The sequence below is a fragment of the Nomascus leucogenys genome, chromosome 4, assembly GCF_006542625.1.
Source record: "Nomascus leucogenys isolate Asia chromosome 4, Asia_NLE_v1, whole genome shotgun sequence".
Taxonomy (NCBI): Eukaryota; Metazoa; Chordata; class Mammalia; order Primates; family Hylobatidae; genus Nomascus; species Nomascus leucogenys.
In genome coordinates, this window is record NC_044384.1 from 65446785 (window position 1) to 65454622 (window position 7838).

Below are 7838 nucleotides of genomic sequence, written 5' to 3' on the forward strand. Positions count from 1 at the left end.
CACCCACCCAGTCGATAACATATACAATGGAGAAAAAAATTACTTCATAGAGATAGTAATTGTGGTTTTCAGTGGGCATCATCGCAGTAAGTAGTTTGGAATCATTCGTTGCTGATTAAATTCCAATGCCTCTCAATGTCTAAGAAGGCAGTAACTAAGCAGCTTTTGGCTCCTGAGGAGAGATCGTGCTCAGAATCATCCCTAGAAAATGATGAAGAGTGGTCTTCCCCAGGACAAGCTCTTCTGCAAGTCTGCAGGTAAAACCCCCATGTAAAGGCATAAACCCAGTACATTCTCATGAAACTCTAGAGAATTTTCTAACTTAATTTTCATAGTCAAGAGGCATGTGTTAGAGAGATATAGGAAACAGACACAGCGAAAGAACATCTGAGACACTGAAGGCAGGAGGAGTCTTCAAGATGGCACTGAACCTGGAGGGTGACACCCTGGTAACCTCAGAGAGGACGAGAACTGTACCCCACCCTCGCCCCACAGACATACACACAACTTCCCAATCTGGCTGAGGAAACATTCTGTGGAAATAATTCAGTGACAGCAGTGTTTTGCAAAAGGCATCTGCAGAGGGTATTCATATTCAGATAGAGTTTCATCTCTAGAACTGTACATATAACATGATGTGTAAAATGCTACAAGAACTGAAAAACAATAGTAATGGGAATTCCATGATAAACTCTATATAGCTGGGACAAAAGGCATCTGAACTTTGAAGACTTACATTTAAATAACTCAAATAAGACACAGAACACAGTTTGTACTAAGAGATGGTAACCAGTGCTGGCTTTGGCCATACATATACTAAAATTGGAAATATTCAGAGAAGATTAGTACGGTCCCTATGCAAGGATGACACGCACATTTGTGAGTGTTCCTATTTTTATGTGTGGACAGTATCTCCATCAGTGTGCAAAGGATGTGGGTTTCATTAAGTTGGACTAAGCGATCTTCTTTGAATGGATTATCCAAGGCATCCACCCAATGAAAGCAACCATGCTAACTCTTTGTACACCAAATAAAAATTTAAAAGAAGAAAGATAGTAATTGTCCAGTTGTGGACTAGCATGAGGTTGATGTCAACCAGTGTGAGATCAACAAGTAGACCTATAACCTGTGGAACCAGGAAAGGGAAACAAAGGTCCTTTTCAGCTGTTTCCCCACCGCATTGGACTGAGAGTTTAGCAGTACTCAAGGCAGCAGGAACAAGTAACGTCAGAACAACAGTGCTATACTCACACATTTTATGTACTTCATGGTATTTATCTCTTTGGGTTTGTTAAACAGTGCAGGTTAAGTTTGGTTAATCTTTTTGCTTGCCCAAGGTTGTCTCACTTTGTAATGCCCTTTCAGATATTGTGAAGGGTAAATATTGGAACAGGCACCACCCCCTCTCGCTTACTCAAGGATGTCTTCCCAGCGATTCTTTCCTCCCGCTCCTTTGTCATCAGCTTTCTTATACATAATTCTCATGAGCAAAGAGTCATTTTAAATATTTTTTCTCCCATCTGAAAATAAAACAAAACCTACTACTTACTCCACTTCTACCAGCTACAGCTTCATTTCTCCACTCCCATCTACAGCAAAACTCCTTTAAAAACTGTCTGAATTCACTGCCTCCAGTCTCTCTTGTCCTATTCTCTCACTGTTCTTTATTTTTATACAAATAAAATTCCACGTAACATAAAATTAATCATTTTAAAGTGGGTCATTCAGTAGCATTTAGTAAATTTTCAATGTTGTGCTACCACCACCTCTATCTAGTTCCAAAAACACTTTCATCACCAAAAAATAAAACTCCATGCTCATTAGGAGGTCCTTCCCATTTTCCCAACCTCCCAGCCTCTAATTACCACTAATCAGCTTTCTGTCTCAGTGGACTTACCTATCCTGAATGTTTCATATAAAAGAAATTATGCAATATGTGGCCTACTGTGAATGCTTCTTTCGTTTAGCATGTTTTCAAAATTCATCTACCTTGTAGCATGTTATTAGTATTTGTTTTCCTTTTTATAGCTGAATAACATGCCACTGTATAGATATATTACATGCTTTTGTTTTTCAGTTTTTTTGAGGCAGGGTCTCCCTCCATCACCCAGGCTGGAGTGCAGTGGTGTGATCACAGCTCACCGCAGCTTCCACCTCCTGAGCTCAAGTGATCTTCCCGCCTCAGCCTTTCTAGTAGCCGGGACTACAGGCATGCACCATCACACCTGGCTAATTATATCTTATTTTATGTTTTGTAGAGATGGGGTCCCACTATCACACCTGGCTAATTATATCTTATTTTATGTTTTGTAGAGATGGGGTCCCACTATGTTGGCTAGTCTGGTCATGAACTCCTGGTCTCAAGCGATCCTCCTGCCTGGCCTCCCAAAGCGCTGGGATTACAGGCATGAGCCAGCGCGCCTGCCCTATCACATGTTCTTTATATGTTCATCCATTGATGGACACTGGGTTATTTCCACCTTTTGGCTATTGTGAATGATGCTGCTATGAACATTCATGTATAGGAATTCGTTTAAACTTCTGTTTCCAGTATGAGTATGTATCTGGGAATATAATTACTAAGTCATATGGTAATTCTGTTTAACTTTTTGAGGAACTGCCAAACTGTTTTCCACAGTGGCTGAACCATTTTATATTTCCAACAATAGTAGGAGTAGGTTGCAATTTCTCCACATTTTGGCCAACACTTGTTATTTTCCCTTAAAAATTTTTTTTCATTATAGCCTTCCTACAGGGTGTGACATGATATCTGATTATGGTTTGGGTTTGCATTTACCTAAAGACCAGTGATGTTGAGGTTCTTTTCATGTGCTTGTTGAGCATTTGTACATCTTATTTAGAGAACTTTCTATTCAATTCCTTAGCTAATTTTTTTAATTGAGTTGGGTTTTTTGTTGTTGATGTTGAGGTATAAGAATTATTTATATATTCTAGATATTAAACACTTATCTGGAATGTAATTTACAAATACTTTATTTCTTTCTGTAGGTCATTTTTCATTTTCATTTTCTTGATAATGTCCTTTAATGTACAAAAATGTTTAACATTTTGATGATGTCCAATTTATTTTTGTTGCCCATGTTTTTGGTTTCATATCCAGAACTCATTTCCAAATTCAATGTCACTATATTTTTTCTAAGAGTTTTATAGTTTTAGGTCATTGACCAATTTTTAGTTACTTTTTGTATACGGTGTCAGATAAGGGTCAAACTTCATTCTTTTGTATGTGCACATACAGTCATCCCAGCACCATCTGTTAAAGAGATTACTCTTTCCCCATTGGATGTTCTTAGCATGCTTGTTGAAAATCAATTGACCCAATATGTGAGGGTTTATGTCTGGATTCTCTATTCTAGCCCATTGGCTTATATGTCTCTTTTTATGCCAATACTACACTGTTTTGATTACTGTAGATTTGTAGTTTTGAAATCAGGAAGTGTAAGTCCCCTAAATTTGTTCTCCTTTTTTCTAGATTATTTTGGCAATTTAGAACCCCTTCAATTTTATATGAATTTGAAAATTGGCTTTTGCATTTCTGGAAAGAAAGTTGTTGGAATTTAAATAGAGATTCCATTGAATCTATAGATTGCTTTGGATAGTATGGGCATCTTAATAATGTCTTACTATCCATCAAAAGAGATATCTTTTCATTTATTTTTCTTAAATAAAGAAAATTATTTAATTTCTTTCAGCAATGTTTTTCAGTTTTTGCTGTATAAATCTTTTGCCTCTTTAGTTAAATTTTCTTAATTTACTTTTTGAGATTGTTCATTGCTGGCAAAAAGAAATACAACTCATTTTTGCATGTTGCTCTTGTGCCCTCCAACTTTGCTGAATTTGTTTAATAGCTTTAGTAGTTCTTTGCTGTGTGTGTTTTTGAGGTTTTCTATATATGGGATCATGTCATCTGCAAATAGGGATAGTTTTACTCCTTTCTTCTACTTTGGAAGAATTTTACTTCTTTACTTTGCCTAATTGCCCTGGCTAGAACTTTGGTATAATGCTGAAAGTACTGGTAAAAGTGAGAATGTATTTCTTGTTCCTGATCTTAGGAGAAAAGTTTTCAACCTTTCACCTTCGAGTACCATCAGTAAGCTATGGGGATTCCATAAGTGCCTTTTAGCATTTTGAGGATGTTCCCTTCTATTCTTATTTTCCTGAGTGTTTTTAATCATGAAAGGATGATGAACTTAAAAAATACTTTTTCTATATCCATTGAGATTATTATGTGTTTTCCCCTTTATTCTATTAATATGGTACGTTATATTACTGTTTTTCTTATGCTAAACCATGTTTGCCTATTGAGTATAAATCCATTCTGGGTATAACTCCAACTTATTCATGGTATATAATCCCATTAATATTTTATTGAATTTAGCTTTCTAGTATTTTGTTGAGGATTTTTGCACACATAATAATAATGGATATTGGCTTAAATTTTTTTTTCTTGAAGTGTCTTTGTCTGCTTGTGACATGAGGATAATACTGGCCTCCCAAAATGAGTTAGGAAGTATTCCCTCTTATTCTATATTCTGGAAGAGTTTGAAAAGGATTGATTTAAATTTTTCTTTACATGTTAGGTAAAATTCACTAGCGAAGCCATCTGGCCCTAAGCTCCTTTTGTTGGAAGGCTTTTGATTATTGATTCAATCTCCTTATTCATTATAGGTCTTTTCAGATTTTCTATTTCTTCTTGAGTCAGTTTGGTAGTTTTTATGTTCCTAGGGGTTTGTCTACTTCATGTAGGTTATTAAACTTGTTGGACTACAATTGTTCATAATATTCCCCTATAATTATTTGTGTTGCTGAAGGTTGGTAACAAAGTCTCGAATTCAATTCCATTTTTTGCTATTTAAGTACTCTCTCTCTTTTTTCTTAGTCTAGCTAAGAAGTTTGTCAATTTTTTTACATATTCAAAAAATGAACTTTTGTTTTTGTTGATTTTTTCTACTGATTTTCTCTTCTCTATATTAACTCCACTCTAATCTTTATTATTCTTTTCTTCTACTGGCTTTGAATTTACTTTTCTTTTTTAGTTCTTCAAGGGTATGTGAAGTTATTGATTTGAAATCTTTCTTCTTTATAATACAGGCATTTACAGCTATAAATTTCTCTCCCAGGACTATTTTCACTGTATCACATAAGCTTTAGTATATTGTGCTTTTATTTTCATTCATCTTAAGGTATTTGGTAATTTCCCTTGTGATTTCGTCTTTGACCCATTGGTTGACAGTGTGTTTTTGAACTCCACGTACATGCATATTTTCTTGTTTTATTGCTCTTTGCTTTATCATGCTTCACAGATATTGCATTTTTTTTTCTTTTTTACAAGTTGAAGGTTTGTGGCAACCCTCTGTTGAGCAAGTCTACAGGCACCATTTTTCCAAGATCATGTGCTTACTTCTGTCTCTGTGTTTCACTTTGGTAATTCTTGCAATATTTCAAACTTTTTCATTATTATCATAATATATGCAATCAGTGATCTCTGATGTTACTATTGTAATTGTTTTAGGGTGCCATAAACCATGCCCTTATAAAATGACAAACCTGATTAGTAAATGTGTGCACTCTGACTGCTCCACCAACCAGCCATTCCCCCATCTCTCTTCTTCTCCTTGGCTGCCCTATTTCTTGAGACACAATAATATTGCAATTAGGCCTATTAATACCACTGCAATGACCTCTATGTATTCAAGTGAAAGGAAGTCATATGTTTCTCAATTTAAATCAAAAGCTAGAAATAATAAAGCTTAATGAAAAAAGCATGTCAAAAGCTGAAACAGGTCAAAAGCTAGGCCTCTTGTGCCAGTTAGCCAAGTTGTGAATGTAAAGAAAAAGTTATTGAAGGATATTAAAAGTGCTACTCCAGTGAATACACAAATGGTAAGAAAGCAAAACAGCCTTACTGCTGATATGAAGAAAATTTTAGTGATCTAGATAGAAGATCAAATCAGCCACAATATTCCCTTAAGCCAAAGCTTAATCCAGAGCAAGGCCCTAATGTGTCAATTCTATGAAGGCTGAGAGAGGTAAGGATGCTGCAGAAGAAAAGTTTGGAGTTGGCAGAGGTTGATTCATGAGGGTTAAGGGAAGAATCCATTTCCATAACCTAAAAGTACAAGGTGAAGCAGGAAGGTCTAATGGAGAAGCAGCAGCAAGTTATACAGAAGATCTAGCTAAAATCATTGATGAAAGTGACTACACTAAATCACAGGTTTTCAGTGTAGAAAAAATAGCCTTCTATTGAAAGAAGATGGCATCTAGGACTTTCACAGCTGGAGAGGAGAAATCAACGCCTGGCTTCAAAGCTTCAAAGGATAGGCTGAATATCTTGTTTGGGTCTAATGGTAGCTGATGACTTTAAGTCGATGTCATTGTTCATTTGCCATTTCCAAAATCCTAAGACCCTTAAGAATTACGCCAAATCTACTTTGTTTGTGTTCTATAAATGAAACAGCAAGCATGAATGATTGCACATCTGTTTATAGCATGGTTTACTGAATATTTTACTCTCACTGTTGAGAACTACTTCTCAGAAAAATAAAATTATTTTAAAATATTGCTTCTCATTGACAATACAGCTGATCACCCAAGAACTCTGATGAAATGTACAAGGAGATTAACACTGTTTTTATGCCTGCTAATATACATCCAATCTGAAGTCCATCGATCAAGGAGTAATTTCAACTTTCAAGTTTTATTATTTATGAAGTATGTTTTGTAAGGCAATAGCTGCCATGAGTAGTGATTCCTCTGATGGATCTGGGAAAAGTAAATTGAAAACCTTCTAGAAGGATTTACCATCCTAGATGCCATTAAGAACATTCATGGAAAGAGGTCAAAATATTAACACTAACAGGAGTTTGAAAGAAGTTTATTACAACCCTAACGAATGACTTTGAGGGGTTCGAGACTTCAGTGGAAGAAGTAGTTGCAGATGTGGTGTAAATAACAAGGGAGCTAGAATTAGAAGTGGAGCCCGAAGATGTCACTGAATTGCTGAAATATCATGGGAAAACTTAAATGGATGAGAATCTGCTTCTCAAGGATGAGCAAAGAAAGTGGTTTCTTAAGATGGAATCTACTCCTGATGAAGATTCTGTGAACACTATTGAAACAGCAACAAAGGATTTAGAACATTTCATAAACTTATTTAATAAAGCACTGGTAGGGTTTGAGGGGATTGGTTCCAATTTTGAAAGAAGTCCTACTGTGGGTAAAATGCTATTAAACAGCATCACATGCTACAGAGAAATCTTTCATAAAGGGAAGAGTCAATTGATGCAGTAAACTTCCTGATTTTTTATTTTAAGAAATTGCCATAGCCCACCCTAGCCTTTAGCAACCGCCAACTTGATCAGTCAGCAGCCACCAACATCAAAGCAAGACCCTCCACAGGTAAAGAGATTATGACTTGCTGAAGGCTCAGATGATCATTAACATTTTTAGCAACAAAGTACTTTTAAATTAAAACATGTACTTTTTAAAAGACATAATGCTACTGTACACGTAATAGTCTACAGTATAATACAAACATGACTTTTATATGCACTGGGAGACCAAAAAAACTTATGTGACTCACTTTATTGCGGTGGTCTGGAACAGAGTCCCCAGTATCTCTGAGGCATGCCTGTACTTGTGAATTTTCCAGTTTATTTCAAGCAGTGATCTGGCTCATTCCATTGTTTTTGGAGGGAAATTGTGTAGAATTCCAATTTTAAAAAATTTATTGTGACTGAGTTTTTGGCCTTATATGTAGTCTATCCCGGGGAATGTTCCATGTGCATTTGAAAGGAATGTGTAAGTTTGCTGTTGCG

The 7838-nt window shown here is 35.9% G+C and overlaps 1 non-coding gene across 1 annotated transcript; it reads left to right on the plus strand.

The window, feature by feature from the left end:
* Positions 1-794: 794 nt before the first annotated feature.
* On the plus strand, positions 795-899 carry LOC115834888. Its single transcript, XR_004029887.1, has one exon. It is a non-coding gene; the product is annotated as a U6 spliceosomal RNA (small nuclear RNA).
* Positions 900-7838: the final 6939 nt, after the last annotated feature.